Source organism: Oryx dammah, unplaced genomic scaffold, assembly GCF_014754425.2.
Source record: "Oryx dammah isolate SB20612 unplaced genomic scaffold, SCBI_Odam_1.1 HiC_scaffold_28, whole genome shotgun sequence".
In the NCBI taxonomy this organism is placed as follows: domain Eukaryota; kingdom Metazoa; phylum Chordata; class Mammalia; order Artiodactyla; family Bovidae; genus Oryx; species Oryx dammah.
In genome coordinates this window covers 30,036,565-30,063,470 of record NW_024070212.1, presented here as the reverse complement: position 1 = coordinate 30,063,470, position 26,906 = coordinate 30,036,565, and the positions used below count along the sequence as shown (strand labels likewise).

Here is a 26,906-nt window from a genome sequence, read left to right as displayed (position 1 = left end):
ACCACAGCTATTGACCCTGTGCTCTAGAATTTGGGAGCCACAACTACTGAGCTCATGTGCTGCAACGGCTGAAGGCTGTGAGCCCCAGAGCCCCTGCTCTGCAACAGGAGAAACCACCACAGCGAAAGGCCTGTGCATCATAACTGGAGAGAAGGCCAGGCAGCACTGAAGCCCAGGACCAGCCAAGAAGACAAACGAATAAAAATTAAAAACTCAAACACTTATGTTTGTAGTCAGAGGGAGTGCTAGGCCAGGTGAGAGGAGCTGGGCAGTCTTGGGGCAGCTATATGCTTGGAAGTCTGCTTTTAATATATCAAGTGAGAGACACTCTAGATCCACCGTTAAGTCTCTAGCAAGACAGGTAGGCTGTTCCTAAGACCTTGCTCCATATCTCTAAACCCATCTTTTTACCTTTAAAATGTCCAGCTTCGAGGTATGACTTTGAGAACTGGCCACTCTGTGCCAATCAAAGAGAGAGGTTCAGAAAGTCAGACCCCAAGGGGAGGGGAGCCCACAGATCAGGGATAATTCTCCGTGGAAGCCACGTCTGCTGTATTCCTTCCGAGATCCACAATCTTCGCTGGCACCAGTCCCTGGAGATTCTCCCTGACACCAGGGAGCAGTGAATTCTCCGGCTGTCCCTAGCTTCTCCTCCCCCCCGGGATGCTCTACAACCAACTCTGACAATTTCCACGACTTCATTCCCTGGATGTGGAGTCTCCAGATTCAGAGAAACTAGAATCCCATTCTTTCCTCTAAGGAAAACCATTAGACCTGCACTTAGCAACCACCAGGAGGGTATTTTTAGCTCTCTGGCAGAAGGGTAATGTACAAAATGTAATCATCTCGGCCTTGAAGTTCCTCACAGCCCCATTCAACATAAAATTGTGGCTGATGGATGCTCATAGAGGAAGCAGAGAAACAGGGCCGACGGGCTTGCCTGCTGTTTGCCTTCTCTTCAGGATGTTGTAGGTACCGGGGGTGGCAGGAAGGCTCAGGAACACACAGATTCAGGCAGTTCTCTATTCAACTGGCAGGGAAACCAGAGCCCCCCCGCCCCCCGCGCCTCCCCCCAGCCCGGTGTCCCGTTCTTCCTTAGGTCGAGTTGATAGCCCATGGATTAAAGTCACTAAGCTGACATTTCCAAGTGCACCAGTTGCCCTTCTCCCGACTTGGTCTGTGCCCTCGGGCAAGTCCCTTTACCAGTCTGAGTCTCAGTTTCCATACCTGCAAAATGGTGCTTTTCAGCTAGGCCGTTCCGTACTTACAGGAGCCACTACATGGAGCTGATTCGGAGAAGCCACTGGCTGGGGAGAAGCCCAGAGCGGCCACATTGTGTATTTGCTGAGAGCATACGAGGTATTCCACGCTACTTCTCTGGCCCTGACCTAGTAAGTGGCTAACCCACTTCCTAGGCTCTCTCTAGACAAATTTTAATCCCATGATGCAGCCCCACTCTATCGGGCACTTCTGCTTATAGGCTCCCTGCCCTGACTTCAGCTGGAGGAACCCCAGGAACTGTGAGTGGATTTGAACTCCAGCTCAAGCAAAACAAAACCAGGCAGGTTCAGTCTGCTCCAAAATACTCACTGGACTTATTCTGAGGTCAAAGAAAGGTGATTTCAGGAACGAGACAGGGTAGGGACAGAGACAGAGTTTGTTCTCCCTCTTCTGACCGTGCTTTTCCCAGGGCAGGAGAGGCAAGAAGAGGGAAGAGGGAAAAAGATTTGGAGCTGTGTTTTCTACCTGGAAGTGGGGGAGGAAATAAAGATGAGGTGAGTCATTCGCTAGTCCTGACTCCCCAGCAAGCCTGGCTCCCAGGTCTCCTCACTATCCTTCTGTCTCCAGGTAGGATGGCTCCATACCGACATGGACTGCCTGGGATCCTATCTCAGAGCTCCATCATTCAATCATTCACTCATTCATTCAAATGCATTTAGAAAAGAACCTTCTATGTGCCAGGCAGTGTGCTCACCTGCCAAGTTGTCTTTGTTTAGAGTATCACTGATGTCTGGTGGAGTTGGGAAGAGGTTGCCCTAAGTCTCCATTTTGCCTATATCCAAAAAATGCTTGAAACTGCATCAAACTAGTGTCCCCAACACTTTAGCTCTGGGCACTTATGTACACACACTGAAGAAGTCGGAGCTCTGTGCACTTACGTGCACACAGTGGAGAAGTCGGGGTGGGTATCCCTGGGGACAGGGAACCAGGGAGAAGATGCTTTGGGTTGCCTGTAACAAGGAAATATATCATGCACTTCTGACATGATCATAATCAGTGAGGAAGGCCCAGGAAGACTATGCAGGACTTCAGGGCTGGAAGCGGCATGGAGGGAGTGGGAGATCATGAGGAAGACACAGATATTGCTCATCTTGTGTTTTAGAGATCCACAACCACTCTTCAGTTAGCCACACCAGGAGAGAGGCGTGATAATGGAGGATCTTGTGGACGGTCCCCAAACTCACTCAACCCAGGGCTGTTGACCCTCAGCCTTATGACATGCAGTGGGGCAGTGGGAAAGAGTTATTGACTTTTTTCTTAGCGTAAGTTCATTCCCCCAGGGCACACGTTTGACTGTGCAGGGAGCCAGCCTAGAACTTGAAATTTGCTGTAGATACTCCACTAGGAGAAAATTGATTTTCCAAATCTCAGGAAGCAAAAGGAGGCTGATGTATATTAATGATAAGTAACATGTATTGGGGCCCTACCAAGAAGTTTTTCTTTCTTTTATTGAAGTATAGTTGATTGACTGTTGTGTTTCTGGCGAATAGCAAAGTGATTCAGTTACATTTAGATGTATATATATGTACCCGTGGGGCTTCCCAGGGGGTGCTAGTGGTAAAGTGGTAAAGAACCTGCCGGCCAGTGCAGGAGATGTAAGAGACGCTGCTTCGATCCCTGGGTCAGGGGATCCCCTGGAGGAGGGCACGGCAACCCACTCCAGTATTCTTGGCTGGAGAATCCCATGGACAGAGGAGCCTGGAGAGCTACGGTCCATGGGGTCACAAAGAGCCGACATGACTGAGCACACACAGTACATTACATACGTGCATAGATTCTTTTTTCCATTATTGTTTATTATAAGATATTGATATGCTTTCCTATGCTATACAGTAGGACCTTGTTGTTTATTTTATATACATAGCTTACATCTCAGAGAAGGCAAAGGCAACCCACTCCAGTACTCTTGCCTGGAAAATCCCATGGACGGAGGAACCTGGTAGGCTGCAGTCCATGGGGTCGCTGAGGGTTGGACACGACTGAGAGACTTCACTTTTGCTTTTCACTTTCATGCATTGGAGAAGAAAATGGCAACCCACTCCAGTGTTCTTGCCTGGAGAATCCCAGGAATGGGGGAGCCTGGTGGGCTACAGTCTATGGGGTCGCACAGAGTCAGACACGACTGAAGCGACTTAGCAGCAGCAGCAGCAGCAGCAGCAGCAGCTTACATCTGCTAATCCCAAATTCCTAATTTATCCCTCATACCCTTTTCCCCTCTGTTAACATTTGGTAAGTTTGTTTACTATGTCTGTGAGTCTGCTTTTCATTTATATAATTTTTTAGGTTCCACATGTAAGTGATGTCATATGGTATTTGTCTTTCTCTGTCTGACTTCACTCGGTAGGATCATCTCCAGGTCCATCCATGTTGCTACCGAAAGAGCCAGACATTTTTTAAGCCATATGTATATTCATCTATAAATAGAATTCATCTAATTCTCACAAGAACAGTCTTATGGAGTGGGTGTTATTATTCTTTCTCTCTCTTTTTTTTTCAAATAAGTAAGCTGTCCCAAGGAAAGGCTAAGTGACTTGCCCAAGGTCACACAGCTGGTAGATGGAAGACAAGGTGTTCCTGGGACAAAAGCCCCCATATGAACCTCAGTGCTATATCGCCTCTGGTTACTGGAAGGGAAGTTTGTACTCATGTCCTCTGGCTGGTCGCCACTGCCAACTTTCAGACGGGCAGGCAGAGAAGCACGGACGTGAAACCTCTTCCTGCCTCTTTGTTGAATTCCATTTCCCAGAGTGTGAAATGAGCTTCCCTCCTGCCAGCCACAATATGGCCTTATTTTGCCTAATAAGATACAAGGTTTGCTAGTCAGCATGAGTTCAGATGCTGAGCAAAGGGGAGAGACAGGGACACCGCTTCCACTCCACCACCTGCCCATTCAGGGTGCCCAGGACTGAGGCCCGAGGTCACAGACAAGACAGGACTCATGGGTGGGCCCTTCTCCCCATCCCTGGCTTCTCTGGTTTTATGGGGTCCTGGGAGGAAAAGAAGAAGCTAAGGGATGAAGAGAGGTACTCCCACTGTCATATACTGGTGCTTGAACCTGCACAGCTGGCTGCTGAGGGCAACAGATGTAGGAGACCAGCAGAAAGGGCAGCCTCATTAGTGGAGTTAATAGGATGCTCTAGGCACTCTCCCCACATCCCTGCAGCCTAGAATAACAGTTGGAGGGCAAGGGGTGGAGAAGGCAGGGGTGCCCCAATGGTTAATTTTGTGTGTCTATTTGACGGGGCCACAGGGTGCCCAGAGATTTGGTCAAACATTATTCTGGGTAAGTCTGTGGGGATGTTCTTGGATGAGATTAATATGTGGTTGGCAGAATGAGTAAAGCAGATTGCCCTCCCTAGTGTGGGTAGGCCTGATCCGATCAGTGGAATACCTGAATAGGTACAAAAAGGTTGACCTTTCCACAAATTATGGGAAAGCTCCTGCTTGATGGCTTGAACTGGGACATGGGTCTTTTGTTTTAGCCTTTGGACTCCAACTGAAACATCAGTTCTACTACTTGAACTTGTACCTTTGGCTGTCCTGGTCCTTGAGCCTTCAGACTCAGATTGGAACTACACATCGACACTCCTGGGTCTCCAGCTCGCCAGTTGCAGATTTCAGCCTCTATAATTGTGTGCATGTGTGCAAAGTCACTTTAGTCGTGTCTGATTCTGTGACCCCATGGACTGTAGCCCGCCGGGCTCCTCTGTCCATGGGATTCTCCAGGCAGGAATACTGGGGTGGGTTGCCATGCCTTTCTCCAGGGGATCCTCCTGACCAGAGATGGAACCCACGTCTCTTATGTCTCCTGCATTGACAGGCAGGTTCTTTACCACTAGTGAAACCTGCTGCTGCTGCTGCTAAGTCGCTTCAGTCGTGTCCGACTCAGTGCAACCCCATAGGTGGCAGCCCACCAGGCTCCCCCGTCCCTGGGATTCTCCAGGCAAGAACACTGGAGTGGGTTGCCATTTCCTTCTCCAATGCGTGAAAGTGAAAAGTGAAAGTGAAGTCGCTCAGTCTTGTCCGACTCTTAGTGACCCCATGGACTGCAGCCCATGAGGCTCCTCCGTCCATGGCATTTTCCAGGCAAGAGTGCTGGAGTGGGCCTGGGAAACCCATAGCTATGTGAGCCAATTTCTTATATGAAACATGTGTCTCCTATTGGTTCTGTTTTTCCGGAGAGCTCTGACTAATACAGTCACCATAAATATTCATTGATGGGGACCTGGCTTGGAGTGTGGTGGGTTGGGTTTCTATCTGTGAGGGAAGGTTCTGGGTCAATGTATTTGTTTGCTGGTCTCTCAGCTTCTGGGAGTTACTCTTATGACCACTCTTAGATGCTGCCTTGAGCAGGAAACTCAGCGTGAAGGCACTTGTCTGGCCAAATATTCCTAGATATGGCCTGTTTTTCAAAAATTGAAATGAAAGTCCATGAGCAGAGCTTTTCATTCTTCCCCAGCTCTGTATGTGTTAGAGGGCTGAGAAGAACCATATGGTGTGAGAGTTTGGACATGATTTATCTCAGCCTTGCAAAGAGAAGCTTGCTTGGGTGCCCAGATGCAAGTACAGTGTTGGGAAGACAATGGTTGCATTCAAGGGCGCTGTCTTTATTAGTTTCCTGCCTCCAAGAGGAAGGGCTCTCACCTGGGTGTGTGTTCTCTGCCGTGCTTCAAGGTCTCTGAGGAAAGCACCTCTACAAGTTTCACCGCTCCTTTATTCCGCTGTTGGCTCCTCCAGAAGATTTCAAATACTTTAATTCTAAGGGAGGCCAATGCTTCTGCAATGCAGACTTGAGGAGGGAATCTGGGGGCAGGCTGGTGAGACAGGGTGGCAGTGAAGGGCCAGCATTCACACTAGAGCTAAGCTGTCTGTGTCAGTCCCAGCTCTGACATGACCGCTTGTGAGATCTTGGGCGAGTTACTTAAGCTCCTTGTACCTCAGCTGGCTTCCCTGGTGGCTCAGAGGTAAAGAATCTGCCTACAATGCGGGAGACCAGGGTTTGATCCCTGGGTTAGGAAGATTCCCCTGGAGAAGGGAATGGTGCCTCAGTTTCCTGACCTGAAACCTGAGATGATGATAGTGGAGACCATTCTTACAGTTGCTGTGAGGATTAAATGATTAAATGTACGTGTACGTGTGTGTGTGTGTGTGTGTGTGTGTGTGTGTGTGTGTATATGGCTTCCCTGGTGGCTCAGACGGTAAAGCGTCTGCCTGCAATGCAGGAGACCCGGGTTCGATTCCTGGGTTGGGAAGATCCCGTGGAGAAGGAAATGGTAACCCACTCCAGCACTCTTTCCTGGAAAATCCCATGGACGGAGGAGCCTGATAGGCTACAGTCCATGGGGTCGCAAAGAGTCAGACACGACTGAGCGACTTCACTTTCATCTATCTCACTTTCACTTTCATATGATATATCTCTTAATAAATTAGCTGCCTGTAATAGCACTATTATTAGATGCTTATGGTGGCAGTGGTAATTTAGTAGCTAAGTTGTGTCCACACTTGCAACCCCATGGAGCTCACCAGGCTCCTCTGTCCATGGAATTCTCCAGGCAAGAATACTGGAGTGGGTAAAGACTTCCTTTTCCAGGGGATCTTCCCAACCCAAGGACTGAACCCAGGTCTCCTGCATTTCAGGCGGATTCTTTACTGACAGAGCCACCAGGGGAGCGTTAGACATTTATAGGTTGATAGAATAAAATATTTACCCTTCTTTGTATCCCCGTCTAAGACTAGAACTTGTCTAGTATTCAAAGAATTATCTGTGTGACAATAACACAAGGAGATGTTAAACATTCTGCTTTCAGATATTAGCTACTGCCAGGACCCCAGCCCAATCTGGACTCAGCGGAGGGACATTTGAGACGTCTTGATCAAGCTTATCTACTCTCACCAGGTTAAAAGTTGGCAACCACTACTGTCAGAGGGGAACTGAGGACGTGGGGACTGAGGAGCGTTTGCCAGCCTGGGTGCAGTCTACACAGGGCACCTGTGGGATCTGAGGTGAGAACTCAGTGGCCCCAGGCTCACCCAGCTAAGGTCTCGGGTAGATGGAGGGCACCTAACTCCTCTGGGAAATGGACTGAGTGAGAGGTGCTCGGAATGGTAACAAAGTTTTGAAGTTTCCTGCTAGGACTTCTTTGCTAGTGCCATAGAAATGCAGTGCAGGAGCACAATGTCTTAAATAATAAAGGAGGAGGAGAAAAAATAATCCGGAGAGAAATCAGCTTGCGGTTCATTTAAACCTTATTGAAATTTCTACTGTGGAAACATTTAAATATCATAGTTACTGCCGTGTGTCTTCGCTCATGCTATTCCCGGGTGGATGTTTCGTTGCACATTTGGTTGGTGAGCAGAACAATAAAGCTGCTTGGAAATTGCTTTCCCACTGCTAGGTAATTACAACAGGTTTTTATTCCAAAAGTAAAGAATGAACTGTAATTTTTTTAATAACGGGAGTGCTCGCTTGGTCCCGGCCCCCTCCGCCCTCCTGCCTCCAGCTGTGCTGGCCCTTTGCTCCCATATGCTCCACTGCATCCTTCTCTCTCTCCCGCCTCGCCCCTAAGAGGCAGCTGGAACCAGCTCCCCAGCTGCTGGCTCCTCTGTCTCCCCGCCCAGGAGCCTTGCGTGTCACTGTTTAGAGAAAGAAACAGCCCCCTCCAGGTCTCTGTCAAGAACATTAAATATTTAGCCTGACTCCATCCAGACCAGCAAACATACTCCCGTCTCCCTTTCCTACCTGACGTGACTCATCTCCCCACCTCCATCCCATCTCTCTCTTTTTAATCCCAAGCAAGTGATCCGGGATTAACTCGGCATTTGTCAGTTCTGCCTGAGCACAGGCGTGAGCTCATCGACTCTCCCACCAGACCGAGCAGAGAAAGTGTCTTTTTTGCTCTCCGATGCACCGTGTGGCCTGGCAGCCAAGTGTGCACCCGGCCAAGGCTGTGGCGTCTCCAGTTCCTACCACCTGCCCACACACAGCTTCTCTCCTTGGCTCTCTCTAGCACACTGCGTGGCGGCCTCCCCCGTCACCTGACACATTTCTTCTTTCCTAACCCCCTCTGACTCTGGCTACTTGTCCTGGGAAAACAAATTCTCTTTGTGCTGTCACCTCTGATGTCACCAGGAGGGAGGAATCGTGGGGGCAGCCTCTATACCTCACGTGACACAGTGGCAGTCCAGGGTGGCCTCCGCAGCTGGCAGGGGAGGTCAGCCTGTCACCCTGCAGCTTTGCGGCTCCACGTGCCCCTTCCCCTTTCTGGGCCTCAGTTACCCTCTCTGGAAGATGAGAGACATGGAGGAGATATCTTTGCATCCCTTTGAACTATGATACCCCAGGACTTGGCACTTCGATCATACACATTCCGATCCACTGTCTGCTGTTTTACCTTATCCATGCCCACGTGGCCTCCCCTGAGCCTGAACCTCTTCGGCTGGAACCAGACAGAAGCCCTGCACTAGCCTCAAGCTGCCTGGCTCCGAGGGGCAAATGTCTGTTAGATGAAGGTTCATTCTAGCGAGTGGAAGGTGGTGAGGCTGTCACTGGTGCCCTGGTGGACTGACGGGCTAGGACTGGAGACCCAGTAGCTTCAGAGGGAGGCAGGCTGGTGGGTGGGTGCATCAGGATGGACAAGGTACTGCTTTGGAGCTGACTCTGACCTTTGGGAAGCCACTTACTCTCCAAGCTTTGGTTTCTATGTCGTTTTAATGGGATGACATAGTCCACAGCCCCAGTTTACGAGCATCAGCGTTTTGTTGTTATTCAGTCACTCAGTCGTGTCTGACCCTTTGTGACCCCATGGACTGCAGCACGCCAGGCTTCCCTGTCCTTCACCATCTCCCGGAGTTCGCTCAAACTCATATGCATTGACTCGGTACCTCTGCCACCCCCTTCTCCTCCTGCCCTCAATCGTTCCCAACATCAGGGTCTTCTCCAGTGAGTTGGCTCTTCGCAATCAGGTGGCCAAAGTATCAGAGTTTCAATGAGGAAATGAAAACAAAAGCTCTTTGGAAAGGAAAAGAAGCCAGATGACCAACGGGGAAATTGAGAAATGTGGAGCTCCACATATGTCTAGAAGTGACCAGCTCTCCACACTGGAGGGAGGCAGGGCCTCCAGAATTCAGTTCACAGTCCATCAGGCCAGATCCCTTCACTGCTGGAGGTCAGGGTGAGTGAGGAGGGAGACGTTTCCTGCCAGCCTCCCTCTGCCCCTGCCCAGAACTGTGGGGAAGAAAGCACTGCTGGGTCCACGGCCAAGGAGGAGCCTGGGAGGAAAGGTGTGTTGTCTCTCTGAGTCTGGAGTGTATATAGTGTGGCAGTGCCAGAAGGAGCCAGGCAGGGCCCCCGGTACCCCCCCAGCTGCCCGGAGGCTGGTTTCTGAGGTGTGGCCAGGAAGGGGTGGGGGGATGGGAGGAGAGCAGCGGCTGTGCTGGGGGCGGACAAAGGGAGAAGACAAAGATTATTTTAAACCTGTATTAATCACTGCTCCAAACAGGGACTGGGGGTGGGAGCGCAGCTGTCACAGGGAGGCTGGTGAGGGTGGTGGAAGAGAGTCCAGCGGGGAAGGGCCAGAAATCCCCACTCTCCCCAGGACCTCAGCCCAGCCCAGCTGTGAGCCTGGGGCCTTGCTGGGTCTCTGGGACTTGCTCAGAGCCCAGAGTAAAAACAAGGCAAAAACTAAAGTACACCCCAGCTTTCTGGGCCAATTGGTCTCACTGCCTCTAGCCACCCTCCTCACCAGCCTACCCTCCACACTGTGGCTCAGGGTTAACCTAAAACTGTCCTGTCACTCTCGAAAGCTGGAAATGGTTTCCTCTTGCCCCTAAAACTGGCTTCTTCTTTGACCTGGCATGCAAGGCCCTTGGGGCTGGCCCACATGGACCTTCCAGCCCCAAGACCAAGCTCCGAGCCACAGGTCCAACACTGATGGTCCATTAAGCACTTACTATGTGCCTGGCACTGAGCTAAGTGCTTTCACATGTTACTCACTAAAGATTCACATCCACCTTGCAGGTAGCTTCTTACAGATGAAGAATCTGAGGCTTAGGGAGCTTAGGTGACTTGATCAAGGTCTGTCTGCTACCCCAAGCTTATGTTCTTAACTTCCTGGAGAGTTCCACAAATATTCATGGTTCCCTTCTTAGATCAGCTCTTATCTCACCCTTGGAGGTCTCACCCAAGAGAAGTCTTCTTGATCCTTTTGCCCTAGTGAACGGCCTCCTCATTCCTCAGGGCTCGACTCAAATGCTGCCTATTTTAAGAAGTCTCCATGGTTAAAACTCAAGCATGGATTCAGCAAGCATCTGAACAGTTTAGGTAGGCCCTATTATCTCTAAATACAGAAGCTTAGAGAAAGGAAGCGAAGCATCCATGTTTGCAGAGCTACTGAGTGACAGAGGAGGGATTCAAAATCAGGTCTTCCACTGGCCCCAAGTTCAGTGTTCTTTACAATACTTTCAATGACTTCAGGGGCTCCTCCTTTATGTGTCCACAGTCCTTTGTGCTTTTTTTAGTGCTTATCAGATTCTACATGCCACATATCTGTACTAGGATATTAGTGTATTCAATAATAACTACAATATTGGCTTCTTATTATGTGCACGAGGCATTTCAGATGCTTATTCTCATTTTGTTTTCATGAACACAAGATAGCTATTGCTGCTCCATTCTTCTAGAGGGGACACAGACACTTTGAGGCATTAAGAATTAGGTCTAATTAACACAACCTCACCATCTCCGTGGGGTTCACATGCAGATCTGTTCCACGTTCATGCTTTTGCACTACACAGGCAGCTTCTTGTCAGTTCCCCAGGAGCCGAGTTCACGCTTTCTTGATCCCTGAATGAGTAGTGCCCTAACAGCATTTTGGTTATAGCAGGAGCTCAGTGAATACGTAGATGGGGCACTGCTGACTGACAGCTCTGCTGGACACCGACAACTCCTGTAATACCTTAGCTCAATCCCCTTTAGACTTGGTCTTCTAAAGAGGTATGAGAAATGCTTTATTTATTTTTCCATTTGTCAAGGTTTTTGACATTCATCTGGGGACATGTTACCTCCCTAAGTGGGAAATAGGCACCTTTAAAGAGAGAAAGACATTTCCATATGACTTCCTAACTTGCCACAGATTCTGTGTCATTCCAGGCTGGGACGGGAGGCATGGGAGGGACAGAAGGCAGAAGTCATCACCAGGAACAGGAGCAGTCCTGGGAAGCCGGACAGAAATCACTAGAGAGGAAACCACTACACAGACATATCTCCATGCAGCAGGGCGTCCCAGGAGGAACTTGCTCCCTAAGAGAGAAGTAGCCCCTCAAATCTGGGGACTCTCAATGTGAGACTAGAGAGTCTAGATGAGTTTTCATTCAACCAGGGAATTCTGTCTTGCCAAAAATAAACTTATGTTAATATAACTTTTGGAAAGTGGTGATCATGAAGAATCAGCAAGAATTTGTCAAAACCAGAAGGAGTCAAATCAATCTTTAGAAAAAAATTTTTTTTTAAATTTTGATAAAGATTTAGATCCAGATTCATTAGAAAAGACCTTGATGCTGGGAAAGATTGAAGGTTAAAAGGGAAGGGGGTGGCAGAGGATGAGATGGTTAGATAGCATCACCAACTCAACAGACATGATTTTGAGCAAACTCTGGGAGATAGTGGAGGACAGAGGAGCCTGGCGTGCTACAGTCCATGGGGTCGCGAAGAGTCAGATACTTAGCGATTGAACAATAACAACGAAAGGATATAAGTGTGCATCTAGTGTTAAAGAAGCAGGGTGCTGTTTTAAAACTGACGAGAGGAATAATTTTGAAGTGGCATCGGTTACAAGGTTCTAGATCAAGATTTCTCAACGTTGGCACTGTTGACATTTAGAGCTGCTAATTCTTTACTGTGTGTGTGTGTGAGTAGGGGAAAATAGGGCTACTCTGCGCACTGTTGGAGGTTCAGCTTCACCCTGGCCACCACCCACTGGATGCCAGTAGAAGGCCCTTCTCCTCCAGTTCATACACTCAGTTGTGACAACCAAGAATATCTCCAGACATTGCTAAGTGTTTCCTAGGGAAAAACCTTTCCTAGTGAAGAACCACGGTTCTAGACTGATAAATCAGGAAGCTTCTGTATGCCCAGTTCTTTAGTGAGGCATTCAATATATTTGTGCATTATCCTTGAGAAGAAGGAGAAATAGGCTGAGGACCTGTCTAATTAGCTGTACCACTAGAAGACTGCATGGCAGGGTTGATTTATGAATGGGCATCAACTTGGTACAGACTTCCAGGTTCCACACATTTCTGTCAACAGCTTGGATGAGGACATTGATGACGTGCTTACTTTATATACACATATCACCAGTCTGGTAGATGTGAAGCTATGTCAGATAAGGGACTGAAGATTCAAAAGGATCCCAGACATTGTTAGGCGAAAAAAGCAAGCTTTAGAGCAGAGTGTTACATATGCTACTGTTTGTGCAAAAAGCGGGTGAAATACAAGAGCCAGTATTGGTACTGGCTTGTAACTGTATAAGGAAACGCTGGAAAGGTACATAAGACACTAACAACGTGCTCACTCTCTATGTAGGGAGAGAGAAGGTTAGACAGATGGGATGGCCTAGGAACTTTTCAGTTTACCCTGTTATATTCTTTTATCTCGAAATACAGAAGTGTATTATCTATTCAAACAGTGATATTAAAAATAGATCTTCAACATAAGGTACGGGTCAAATAAATACAATGCAACTGAATAGACACAACATCCACCCTGCATTAGTTCAAAAATTAATTTGGCAAGTATGATGAGAGTGGGCTCAAGAAGTTCATGTGAAAATCAGGAGCTTTTTGTTGGTCACAGGGTGCCAAGTCAATCAATCAACAAAGAGACACTAATGAAGCTCTGACTGTTTATGACATCCAGGTCAAGGGCATTATAGTCCATTTGCAACCTGGGCAGGTCAGGGCAAATTCGTAGTCGCACCTTCACTTCCATATGGTGTATTTTTGGGAATGCATTGATGAGTGTGTACATTGATGAGTAGATGGCAAGGGGCCTGGAAAGCATGAAAAGTATGAGGACTGGGTGATGAAACTAGGGATGTTTAAATTGGAGAAAAGATTTAGAAGGTACATGAAAGCTGTCCCCAAACACGGAAAGGGTTATCCCATGCAAGAGGGATTAAGAGTCTTTTGTGTAGCTCTAGACTGCACAACCAGGCCCTCTTCAATTTGCTGGGAGGCTAGTTTCAGTTCAGAACTGTGCAAAGGACGCCTTGTGAGTTAATAATAAAATAGCTAACACTTACTGAGCATGCACAAAGCATCAGGCCCTGTGATTAGCACTTTCCTTGTGTTACCTCCCTGACTTTTCACAACATTCGGACAAAGGTTTTTTTTTTTTTTTTTTCTGGTCATCCTTTTAATGAAGAGGGAAATGGAGACTCAGAAGTTAAGTAAGTGTGTCTGATGTGACACAACCAGTAGATGGTGTCACTGTGTGACCCCCAACACACACATTCTTGACCATTAAGCCTACTGCCTAAAGGCAGTGAGCTGTTTATCACAACCAGCATTCAACAGAGATGTAAACACTACCTTGGCATGGTGTGATGGAGAATTCCTGCAGCATTTAGCAGAGGCCTGTTCCCTGCCTAACACACTGTAGTCCTTGAAGGAAGTTCTGTGCATGTGAGAATGCCAGGGATCAGGGTGGGGCAGAGCAGGGGGGTAGGCATGTGGAAAGAGAGACCAGCAGGCTCCTGGGGGCAAAACTGAGGTTTTGTGCTGGGGTGGTGTCAGTTAGAAGTCAGGGGTAAGAGCCAAGGAGAAAACGTGTGTGTCTGTGCATGTGAGCCCAGTCATGTTCGACCCTTTGTAACCCCATGATTGTGGCCTGCAAGGCTCCTCTCTGTTCACGGGATTCTCCAGGCAAGAACACTGGAGTGGGTTACCATTTCCTACTCCAGAGGATCTTCCTGACCCAGGTCTCGAACCTGCATCTACTGCGTTGGCAGAAGAATTCTTTACCAATGGCACCACCTGGGAAGCACAAGGAGAAACACTGCCCAGGCAATAAAGAGTTGGTTCTTCTCTCCAAGGAGGCTGAGAAGCAGTTATAAACCGTGAGCTTATGCTTTTTATTATGCTTTCCATTTTACAAAGCCCCCTCAGGGACATGAGGTCATCTGAATGTTCAATGACCTTCTAACCTTCTACTAAAATACCCTTCTGGCAGGTGGGGGTGAGGAGGGATGGGAAGGCTGTCTGCAGAGACAGAAGGAGAGAATGATAAACATAGAGAACAATATAATGGTGGTCGTGCTAGAGAAAGAAAGAGGAAGGGGAGAGAGGAGCGGAAAAGTACATCTTCCCAAGATCATCTGGGCCCAGTCAGACCTGCCTGCTGCCTTCAAGTACCTGATATCAAAACCCCCTAAGATAAAGGACTGCTCATGTGTTCCATCATCTCTCTACCCTAGAGTAGCAGGAGTGAACACTCACTGATTGGGAAAAGGAAGAGCCAGCAAGGAAGCCAGATTTAAAACTGGCCAAATCGAAGCAAATAAACCAGAGGCTGGCCCTAAGTTTTATAAAGTTATCTGACGTGCTGGCTGTAAAAGAGAGAGATGGGCAGGACTTAAATCTGACAAGGAATCGCTTTGGAGTGCCCTGGGAAGGAAAATTCATGGTCAGTGGGGAGGAGCTGAAGAGAAGGATTTGTAATGAGGGAGCTCTCCCACGGAACCAACCTCATACTTTAGATTGAATGGCAGGGACAGCTCTGGTGAAAGGGGGAAAATCCCAGATACTGGCAAAGGCCATGGGCCACCAGACAAGTCCACCCCAGGCAGGTGGACCAGAGCTTTGGCAAAGAGGGCAAGGAGCTAGGAGGGCGAGGACTGACAGTAGGCTCTGTTCAGGCTACATACCAAGGTCATGACAGAAATCCTATCTCTAGGGTGAGAGGCAAGATACACAGGAATTCTCAGTGTACCTGATGAGGGGAGGCAGAGAACTGCCCCCATCCCCACCGAAGGCCAGAGACCAAGAGAAGAAGCCAGACTAGCAGCAGGGTGGTGATGACAGGAGAGGAAGGGGAGGATTCAGAGGGAGAATAAAACAGAAGGAGAGGCTGTGAAGAAGAGCTGGGATGGTAATGAAATGGAATGTGTGTGCCCGATCACGTCCAGCTCTTTGCAACCCCATGGGCTATAGCCCACCAGGCTCCTCTGTCCATGGGATTCTCCAGGCAAGAGTACTGGAGGGGGTTGCCATTTCTTTCTCCAGGGGATCTTTCTGACCCAGGGATTGAAACCGCATCTCCTTGCTGCCCGCCAGTGATAGTGGTAAAGATGGATTCTTTACCACTGCGCCACCTGGGAAAACCATGAGGTGGGATGAGGTGAGGTGCAGGAGGAGGGCAAAGATTAGAGAGAGAGACAGAGGCAAGAGACACACAGAGAGAAAAAACGTGGAAAATGAGGCAGATAGAGAGAAACTCAGAGACACAGACAGAAAACTGTGCAGAGGGCTGGAGAGAGAAGGGGCGAGGGAGAAGCAGAACTGAAAGAGGCAACCACACATAGAGAAAGAAGCGAAGAAACCAGCAGAGAGGCTGAGGAACCCGGGGGGCTGGAGGCCGGAGGACGGAAGGCCATCTGCTGACTCGCATCCCCTGGAAACCCAGTTCCTATCACTGGCGGGCAGCAAGCTTGCTGACACAGGTCTTTTCTCTGGTTATGGCTCTCAGGGAAGTGGGAGGCATACAGAGGTGAGCCCTTCAGGCCCGGGCTGTGTGCTTATCTTCATGTAACGGGTCTGTCTGGGTAAATTGTGACATGGCTGGACTGGGGTTTGCTGGGCTCTGAGTCCTGCTGCGCCACCTGGGCCAGGGCATGGGCGTCAGCCCCCATAGGAATGGGGGTCTTCTAGGAGAAGGCAATGGCACTCCACTCTAGTACTCTTGCCTGAAAAATCCCATGGGCGGAGGAGCCTGGTAGGCTGCAGTCCATGGAGTCTCTAAGAGTCAGACACGACTGAGCGACTTCACTTTCACTTTTCACTTTCATGCATTGGAGAAGGAAATGGCAACCCACTCCAGTGTTCTTGCCTGGAGAATCCCAGGGATGGGGGAGTGTGGCGGTCCTGCCATCTATGGGGTTGCACAGAGTTGGACACGACTGAAGCGACTTAGCAGCAGCAGCAGCAGATGTGGGGCAGACAGCATGGCCTTGCCAGTGGGTCTGCCCTGTGGACAGACTGCTGGCCCTTGACCCTGCTCTACGAGCGAAGGAGGACCCGACGGGACCCTGGTAACCATCTGTCCCCGGCCTGGAAACCTTCGCCCAGACAATCACATAATAGGGGTCCACAGAGTGTGGTTCTGGCAGGTTCTGACCTAGTTGCTCAGAATATCCCTGAACAAGACAAAGATTCCGATTCCCGTGGAGCTCCCCTTCCAGTGAGGGTCAGTTTACCTCAATAAGTAAAGTTTGCCATATGTTACAAGGTGAAAAGTGCTATGAGGAAAAACAGCAGAGAAAGAGGAAGTGGGGAGCCTGGGCAGGTGACTCTGAGGGAGTAGGTTGTGAGGGCAGCTGGGAGAGTAAGCCTTTCAGCCATGGAAACATCCAAGGGCAAAGTGCTAAGGTGGGAGTGTTCCTGAGGAGCTGAGGGACAGGAAGAGTCCCAGAAGAGGAGCTGCATGAACTCTGAGAGGTGACAGGGGAAGGTCTTGGAGAACACCATAAAAGCTTCGCCTCTGGATGAAATGGGGAGCCCTCAGAAGATTGTGAAAGGAGGAAAACATGCTCTGACTTAAGTCTTAAAAGGGTGGCATTGGCCACTGTGATAAGAGTAGATAAGAGGTCAGGGGTACAAGTGGGGGACCAGCTAGGAGGATCCATATAATCCATGGAGGATGGTGGCACGCATTAGCATGGCAGGAGGGGAGATGGAGAGAAGTGGTCAGGTCCTGTGTGGGCTCCGAAGGAAGACGAGTCAGCAAGATTTCTTGACAGATGGAAAGTGGGGTGTGAGACAAACAGAACAATCAAAGAAGACGCTAAGGCTCTTGGCTTGAGCACCTGCAAGGATGGAGCTCTCCGTCAATAAAGATACATGGGTGAAGCAGGTATAGGGAGGGAGGGGGCAGGAAATCAGTTCAGTTGGACAGGTTGAATTTGAGGCATCTCTTATATATCTATGTGGAGATGTGAAGAACCCAGATGGATAAATAAGCCTGGAGTTAGAGAAAAGGGCTGCACAGGAATCACAACATAGGAGTCTTAGCATGTACAGTATTCAAAGCCAGGAAAGTAGATGAGATGATCAGGGAGTGAGTGTAGATGCAGAAAAGGATGAAAGACCCAGCTGTGGCTCTCCCCCATGCACAGGTTAGGGAGAAGAGAGGCAGGCAAAGGAGACTGGAGGGAGTGAAAACGAGGCGAGAGCACTGGGCTCGTGTGCTGTCCAGGAAGCCTGGGGAAGAAAGCATGGCAAGGAGCAGAGTGATCAACTGTGCTAAATGCTGCTGTCTCATAACATCAGGGAAGATGAAGGGTGAGAAATAACCACGGGATCTAGCAATGTGGAGGCCACAGGTGACTGGACAGGAAGAGTTTCAGGACAGTGGGGCTTGAGAAGTCCTGAGTGAGGTCGTTTTCAAGGGATGTGACCAGAGGGTATGGAGCAGAGTGATTAAGAGCACATATCTGGGCCCCAGGCCACCAGGGTTCGAGTCCCAGCTCTACCTCTTTCTGGCTGTGTGACATGAGGCAAATTATTTAATCTCTCTTTGTTTCCATTTCCCAGTCTGAGGCCACCTACCTCAGAGGGCTAATAGGAGGATTAAATCAGTTAGTATTAGTAAGGTACCAGGCACAAGGGCAGCACAATGAATGTTTATCAAGTTAAAAAGAAAAGAAGAAAGAGAATGGGAGGAGATGAATCAGAACATTCCTTAAGGGAGTTTTGCTGAAAAGAGAAGCAAAGAAATGGAGAGGGTTTGTTAGCAGGGAGGTGGGGGGCGGGGGGAAGGAAGGTATTTTAAGAAGGAAGAAATAACAGGATGTCTGAATACCGATGAGAATGGTCCATTAGAGAGGAGCATTCAGTGATTCAGAAGAAAGGGGGAGACTTGCTGGAGGAACGTTCTGCAGGAGGGATGGGACTGAGCTTCAAATGCATGAGCTCCACACAGCACCCTCATCTCCCTCAAGGCATCCCCACCAGCACCTCCTTGGGGAACCATTCCTGACATTCCTGCTCATATCGCACGGGCATCCCCGACACTCCCGGCCCCTTCCTCTGCTTTACTGTCCCCCACGGCATTGTCACCATCAAACTTATTACTTCAGTTACTTCTCCTGTCTTACCTGCCCATCAGCTAGCGTGTAAACTCCCTGAATGCAGGCAGTCTTTTCTGTCTTATTGACAATTATATCTCCAGAGTCTAGAACAGGGCCTGATGCAGAGTGAGCACTCCATAAATATTTACCGAAGGAACGGATGATGTACTTTGGGAGCTCTTTGCCCATCAGGGAAGAATACAAACCCCTTCTTCATTTGTGCATTGCTCCGACCCGTGAGCCTACCATCTAAAGTGTGAGTCTCAGGACTTCGGGCAGGTGGTTTGCCTTTGGCTGAAGGGCCATGGTGCCTATAGGAACACTGTACACACAGGAAGAGCTCAGGAGTCATCACAAAAGAAGCCCCAAGGGCCTTCCACAGGCTGGGTGTGGTTCTGGGCACTCGGGAGGCAGCTGTGAGCAGGATAGACCAGGCCCTGCTTCCTGGAACTTCTATTGTATTTGGGGAGATTATACAATAAATAAATAAACAAGCACATAAGTAGAAGATAATAGAGTATCACAAAGAGAATGACAGTGGGTAGGTGGGCAGGGGCCTCTACACCATCATCAGGTAAAGTGTCTCTGACATTTAAGCCAAGACTGAATGATAATTATCTACTGAATCAACTACTGAAGAGAAGCAGAACAGGCAGGAAGACCTCTTGAAAACCACATTTTAGGGAAGTATGGATTTGAACCAGGGAGTCCACAGGCTGAGAGAATGTGGCAAAGTATTCTCTAAAATCAAAGAGGACTTCCTGGAGGAGGTGAGTTTTTCTCAGGACTTAGTGTGAATGGTGATTCTTAAATTTATAAACATGATTAGACAGGTTGACTTTTAGCTTAAATGATGATGGAAAAGGCGGGCTCTGTGTCAACGGATGCTTGTTGAGTAGCCACTCTGGGCCAAGCTGGATGAAGACAGGAAGATGGCTAAAGAAGACAATCCCAGCCCTCTGAAGCTACAATCCTACACGGAGACAGGCAGGCAAACAAATACAGCGCTGTGATGAGCGCTGTGGCAGACCTGCAAGCACAGGGAGGGTCTGGACACCTGAGGCCGGAGGAGCCTGGGACTTGGCAAGGGGTCAGGGCACACAACGGAGTCTAAGCCCCTCACTGGCCTCTGCAGCAGCCTTCTCGTTTGGCACCCCGCCCCCCTCACTCCCCATAACCTAGCCTTCACACACCCTTCAGAGTTAACTCCTAAAGCATAGACCAGATCACTTCGCCCTCTGCTTAGAACCCTCCAGAGGCTTTCCGTAGCCCTTCCCTTGGCCTTCTGGTGAGTGAGGGCCCTGCGGTCTGTGGCTGGCTGCCTCCTCAGGTCAGGGCTTGCTCACTGCTCCCCGCACCCCTCCGCTCCACAATGGGCCTGTGTCCTGCCTTTCAGACATGCCAAGACGGTTCCCAATTTTGGCCTTTGCTGGGCTGTGTGTTGTTCTCTTTCTGCCTGGAAGGATCTTCCCTGGGTCTTTGCCGAGTGGAGTTCTTTGCCTCAGGACCCCACCCCTCAGCTACTAGGGGTGGCACCTGGATACTAAAGCTGTCTCTCCCCATCTCCTTCCTAGCACTCTGCTTGAGGTTATCTTAGTCATTTGTGTTTATCTGTTTACATATTTGTGTGTCCCCCCTCCACCCATCACCAGGACTCAGGGGCAGGAAATGGGCCTTATTTATGGTTCTGCTCCCAGATCCCCACACAGTGCCTGGCACGTAGTAAACACACGGATGGACTCTCTCCTCAGGAGCTAAGGACGGCAGGAATCGGCATGTCACCAGACGGGGCTGCACGGTGGCAACAGGGGAAGCTCCTGGCTGGGGTTCGTGGAGGCTGCCCAGGCAAAGGGCTGGCCAGGGGGTCACCAGGCCAGGAGCCACCTGGGTGCTGAGTGAGTGGGGAGGGACATGCCCTCTGGCTCAGGCTGGGCGCTCATGGCATGGCCTGGACTAGGCCGACCTTTCTGAGGATTTCTTTCTCCTAAACAATTTCCAGAAACTCCTCCTTCACAGCACAACAGAGCAGCCGGGCCTGCATAGGCCATGGTGAGGGTGGGGGTGGGGGCCTTGGAGACCTCAGTTCCTTGACTAAGAGACACAGCAGCGGTGTGGCACGGCAGGGGTGCAGGGTGGGGGTTGGGGGGAGAGGAAGAGGAAGGGGAGGGAGAGAAGAGAGAGGAAGCGGGAGCAGGGAGGGGAAGAGGAAAATGAGGAGGAAGAGGAAGAAAGGGGCAGAGAAGAAGAGGGCAGACAAGGAGGGGGAGGGGAGGACGGGATTCTGTCTCGGCTGTAGACCAGGCCTGGGGGCTTCACCTCCACAGCCGTGAGGACACACCCCTGACCTTCCCTTGGCCTCACAGAGCAAAGGGCACACCTACTGGGGAGGTGGAGGAAGGGGTAATAAAAATTAAATTAAAATAAATTTTTTTTAAGTTGGAAGAACAAATTATTTGGAGACGAAGCAAAAAATATCTGTGACACACTGAGCACTGTTTTAATGACAGCCCGTGTAGGAGGACAGTTTAGTCATATTTTTTCATTTTCTCTTCCCCGGGGAGCCGCGTTCCAGTGATCAAGCCCTGATATCAAATTGGCATGTTCCCTGAATCAGTCACCTTCCCTCTCGCGTTATTCAGCGGCACCGTGAGTCAGGGGGCTGCCGAGTAACCCCTTCTCCTGATGTTCAGGATGTGCAAGTGCCCTACTTGCTTGGGGGAGGGGAGAGGCTGGATGGGGAGCAGGCCGCCTGGCGGGTGGGCAGGAAGCTGGGGGGACGGGTGGAGAAGCTGCCAGCTCCCTCCACTCCCTGAAACTCCAGAGAACTCCCGGGGTGACTTTGAGCCTGGTCCCCAACCTGGGGTCACAGCCAGGGTGGAAAAGGGTTTCTTCGAAGACAGCTTGGTGAGATGCCAGGAGGAAGGAGGCAGGGCTGCCAGCCCCTCAAGCACGAGCACTTCCAGGATGAAAGATAAAAATAAGAAGGATAATTTTAAGTGACTGCCACGGGGATGCGAGTGCTGACGGCGGGCAACACGCCTCCCGCCACGCCATTCGTCTTCCTCACGACAGCCCTGGAGGCAGGCGCTTCCACCCCCAGGACTTTGGGCGAGACAGGAGCTGGAGGGACTCCTCCAAGTGTATAGCTGCTCTGGGTCAGGGCCGAATTGGAACCCAGGTCTGGGGGATTCCAGAGCCCAGCTACTTTCCTGCACAGTGAGGTGGTCAAGCCCTTGGTCCTCTGTGTGGGGTATGGGGAAAAATCCAAGACAGCGACTCTGGGAGGGGACCTATTCATGGTGCTTTATCCAGATTTCCACTCTCTTTAGCTACTGGTGGCTCAGACGGTAAAGAATCTGCCTGCAATGTGGGAAACCTGGGTTCGATCCCTGGGTTAGGAAGATCCTCTGCAGGAGGGCATGGCAACCCACTCCAGTATTCTTGCCTGGAGAATCCCCATGAATAGAGGAGCCTGGCAGGCTAAGTCCATAGGGTCGCAAAGAGTTGGATATGACTGAGCAACTAAGCACACACATGAAGGTGTGCTCACAGCATTGATCCTTCTTCGGTATTTGCCCTCCGACTCCGGGAGACTTTATTAAGTCCTTGCCAGCATCTGGTACTTGTGGGCTTTCTTTGTTTTTGTTTTGCCTTTTTTTTTTTCTTTTTTCTTTCTCGAACAGCATGTGGGATCTTAGTCCCTGGACTGTGGGTGCCTGGACCTCAGTCCCAAATGTCCTGTTAGACTTTGCCCCTGGTTTTGTGACTTCCTCCTCTGTAGCGGTGGGAGTCCCTGTTGCTGCGTGTGGGGTAGTCGGCGCACAGGCCTCATCTGTGTGTGTACAGGTGGTGGGTGTGTGGCGGGGGCTCGTGTATCTGCCCAGGTGAATGTGAGGGCCCATCTGGAAGCAGAGGGGTGGGATCATGTGGGCCTGGACATGCAGGTCCAGGAGGTGAGCAATGGGATGGAACAAAGATAGATGGGCGCATGTGTAGGTGTCTGGGTCCATCATCTGTGTAGGGGTGAGGGAGGTCGGGTGTAGGTTCAGGCTTGTAGGTTTAGGTGCATACATGGAGAAGGGGACAGGAGTGAAAGGGCATTGGGTTCTGGTTCCCAGAATCAGGTCTCAAGACAGAGAAATGCACCTAGTATTTTATTTCCACAGGAATCTGAAGGATGGATACATCCAAGTCAGCTGTAAAGGATAAAATACATTTTGTCTCCAAATATGCCTAAGACTGCCAAATACTCTGGGGCATCCATCGGAGGTCCTCTGTCTCCAAATGCAGCTCTCCTTCCATAAAACATATTCTTTCTCCCGACCCAGCCTCATCAGTCCTTGGGCATTGCAAAAGATCAGCTGTGAGACCAGACTGCCTGGGTTTGTATCTCAGCCCCATGCTTTACCCGCGGCCCTTGGTGTCTTATTTACCCTCCCTGGCTCTGTTTCCTCATCTGTTAAATAGAGTTCACAATAGCACTCCTCAGGGGGTGGTGAGGATGAATAAATTAATCCACTTGGAGTGCTTAGACAGTGAAGGACAATAGCCGTTTTAACTCTTAACATCTTAGTCTTTACCTTGATTATACCCTTGGAGTGGAAAATAAAAATGAATTTTAAAAAGCTCAGCCACCTGCTCCAAGAAGACTTCCTTGAATCCACTGAGCTCCACCTACCCCATCTTTAGAAGAGAGGTACTTATTCTTGTGAGAATGAAATAAAGCATGAGGATAAAGGCCAAAATCTAGTCCACAGGATTCCCTCTGCAAATGTTAGACTGTCTCCCTTCCATCCTTTGCCTCCTTTCCTTACTTTCTGATAAGCATCCATTTGAAAAGGACTTTATATTTTGTTTCATAGCCTGAGGCTAGGACTGGGCTGGGGGAGGACAGGGAAGCCATGGCCCTCTCCCTCTGGCTCCAAGTGACAGGAGTGACCTGTCTGCAGAAAGGCCTACCAGATTCCACACCAACTGCATGCCTAGCCCTAATGCCTGCAGCTTCCAGCTCCCTCTCCAACCACAGTGGGTCCACCATGGCAGGAGACTGAATTCCATAGCTGTACTGACCTGGGATCAAAACCATTCCCAAGAAGAAGAAATGCAAAAATGCAAAATGGTTGTCTGAGGAGACCTTACAAATAACTGAGAAAAGAAAAGAAGTGAAAGACAAAGGAGAAAAGGAAAGATATACCCATTTGAATGCAGAGTTTCCCAAAATAGCAAGGAGAGATAAGAAAGCCTTTTTAAATGATCAATGCAAAGCGACAGAGGAAAACAATAGAATCAAGAGAGCGCTTCAAGAAAATTAGACATTAAGGAAACATTTCATGCAAAGATGGGCACAATAAAGGACAGAAATGGTATGAACCTAACAGAAGCAGAAGATTTTAAGAAGAGGTGGCAAGAATACACAGAAGAACTATACAAAAAAGATCTTCATGGCCCAGATAACCATGATGCTGTGATCACTCACCTAGAGCCAGACATCCTGGAGTGTGAAGTCAAGTGGGCCTTAGGAAGCATTACTACAAACAAAGCTAGTGGAGGTGATGGAATTTCAGCTGAGCTGTTTCAAATCCTAAAAGATGCTGCTGCTAAAGTGCTGCCCTCCATATGCAGCAAATTTGAAAACCTCAGCAGTGGCCACGGGTCTGGAAAAGGACAGTTTTTGTTCTAATCCCAAAGAAAGGCAATGCCAAAGAATGTTCAAACTACCACGCAATTGCATTCATTTCACACACTAGCAAAGTAATGCTCAAAATGCTCCAAGCTAGGTTTCAACAGTACATGAACCAAGAACTTCCAGATGTTCAAGCTGGATTTAGAAAAGGCAAAGGGATCAGAGATTAAATTGCCAACATCTCTAGGATCATAGAAAAAGTAAGAGAATTCCAGAAAAACACCTACTTCTGCTTTATTGACTATGACAAAGCCTTTAACTGTGTGGATCACAACAAACTGTGAAAATTCTGAAAGAGATGGGGATACCAGACCACCTTACCTGCCTCCTGAGAAATCTGTATGCAGGTCAAGAAGTAACAGTTACATCTGGACATAGAACAATGGACTTGTTTCAAATTAGGAAAGGAGCTGTATATTGTCAAGGTTGTATATTGTCACCCTGCTTATTTAACTTATACGCAGAATATCTCATGTGAAATGCCAGGCTGGATGAAGCACAAGTTGGAATCAAGATTGGCAGTTCAGTTCAGTTCAGTCGCTCAGTCGTGTCCAACTCTTCTCGACCCTGTGAATCACAGCACGCCAGGCCTCCCTGTCCATCATCAACTCCCAGAGTTCACTCAAACTCACGGCCATGGAGTCAGTGATGCCATTCAGCCATCTCATCCTCTGTTGTCCCCTTTTCCTCCTGCCCCCAATCCCTCCCAGCATCAGAGTCTTTTCCAAGGAGTCAACTCTTCGCATGAGGTGGCCAAAGTACTGGAGTTTCAGCTTTAGCATCATTCCTTCCAAAGAACACCTAGGGCTGAACTCCTTCAGAATGGACTGATTGGATCTCCTTGCAGTCCAAGGGACTCTCAAGAGTCTTCTCCAACACCACAGTTCAAAAGCATCAATTCTTCGGTGCTCAGCTTTCTTCACAGTCCAACTCTCAGATCCATACATGACCACTGGAAAAACCATAGCCTTGACTAGACGGACCTTTGTTGGTGAAGTAATGTCTCTGCTTTTGAATATGCTATCTAGGTTGGTCATAACTTTCCTTTCAAAGAGTGTCTTTTAATTTCATAGCTGCAGTCACCATCTGCAGTGATTTTGGAGCCCCCCAAAATAAAGTCTGACACTGTTTCTACTGTTTCCCCATCTATTTCCCATGAAGTGATGGGACCAGATGCCATGATCTTTGTTTTCTGAATGTTGAGCTTTAAGCCAACCTTATCACTCTCCTCTTTCACTTTTATCAAGAGGCTTTTTAGCTCCTCTTCACTTTCTGCCATAAGGGTGGTGTCAACTGCATATCTGAGGTTATTGATATTTCTCCTGGCAATCTTGATTCCAGTTTGTGCTTCTTCCAGCCCAGCGTTTCTCATGAGGTACTCTGCATAGAAGTTAAATAAGCAGGGTGACAATAAACAGCCTTGACGTACTCCTTTTCCTATTTGGAACCAGTCTGTTGTTTCATGTCCAGTTCTAACTGTTGCTTCCTGACCTGCATACAGGTTTCTCAAGAGGCAGGTTAGGTGGTCTGGTATTCCCATCTCTTTCAGAATTTTCCACAGTTTATTGTGATCTACAAAGTCAAAGGCTTTGGCATAGTCAATACAGCAGAAATAGATGTTTTTCTGGAACTCTCTTGCTTTTTCCATGATCCAGCAGATGTTGGCAATTTGATCTCTGGTTCCTCTGCCTTTTCTAAATCCAGCTTGAACATCTGTAAGTTCACAGTCCACGTATTGCTGAAGCCTGGCTTGGAGAATTTTGAGCATTACTTTACTAGCATGTGAGATGAGTGCAATTGTGCAGTAGTTTGAGCATTCTTTGGCATTGCCTTTCTTTGGAATTGGAATGAAAACGGACCTTTTCAAATCTTGTAGCCACTGCTGAGTTTTCCAAATTTGCTGGCATATTGAGTGCAGCACTTTCACAGCCTCATCTTTTAGGATTTGAAATAGCTCAACTGGAATTCCATCACCTCCACTAGCTTTGTTCGTAGTGATGCTTTCTAAGGCCCACTTGACTTCACATTCCAGGATGTCTGGCTCTAGGTGAGTGATCATACCATTGTGATTATCTTGGTTGTGAAGATCTTTTTTGTACAGTTCTTCTCTTTATTCTTGCCATCTCGTCTTAATATCTTCTGCTTCTGTTAGGTCCATACAATTTCTGTCCTTTATCAAGCCCATCTTTGCATGAAATGTTCCCTTGGTATTCTAATTTTCTTGATGAGATCTCTAGTCTTTCCCATTCTGTTGTCTTCCTCTATTTCTTTGCACTGATTGCTGAGGAAGGCTTTCTTATCTCTCCTTGCTATTCTTTGGAACTCTGCATTCAGATGCTTATATCTTTCCTTTTCTCCTTTGCTTTTCACCTCTCTTCTTTTCACAGCTATTTGTAAGGCCTCCTCAGACAGCCATTTTTCTTTTTTGCATTTTTTTCCATGGGGATGGTTTTGATCCCTGTCTCCTGTACAATGTCATGAACCTCAGTCCATAGTTCATCAGGCACTCTATTTATCAGATCTAGTCCCTTAAATCTATTTCTCACTTCCACTGTATAATCATAAGGGATTTGATTTAGGTCATACCTGCATGATCTAGTGGT

At 48.8% G+C, this 26,906-nt stretch overlaps 1 protein-coding gene and 1 non-coding gene across 3 annotated transcripts in view; one reads left to right on the top strand and one right to left on the bottom strand.

Moving 5' to 3' along the window:
- KCND3 (potassium voltage-gated channel subfamily D member 3) overlaps nucleotides 1-26,906 on the bottom strand; it is a 224,204-nt gene that overhangs the window by 108,402 nt on the left and 88,896 nt on the right. The gene's annotated exons all lie outside the window — the stretch shown is intronic.
- Nucleotides 6,462-6,533, top strand: TRNAC-GCA. The gene has a single exon. It is a non-coding gene; the product is annotated as a tRNA-Cys (tRNA).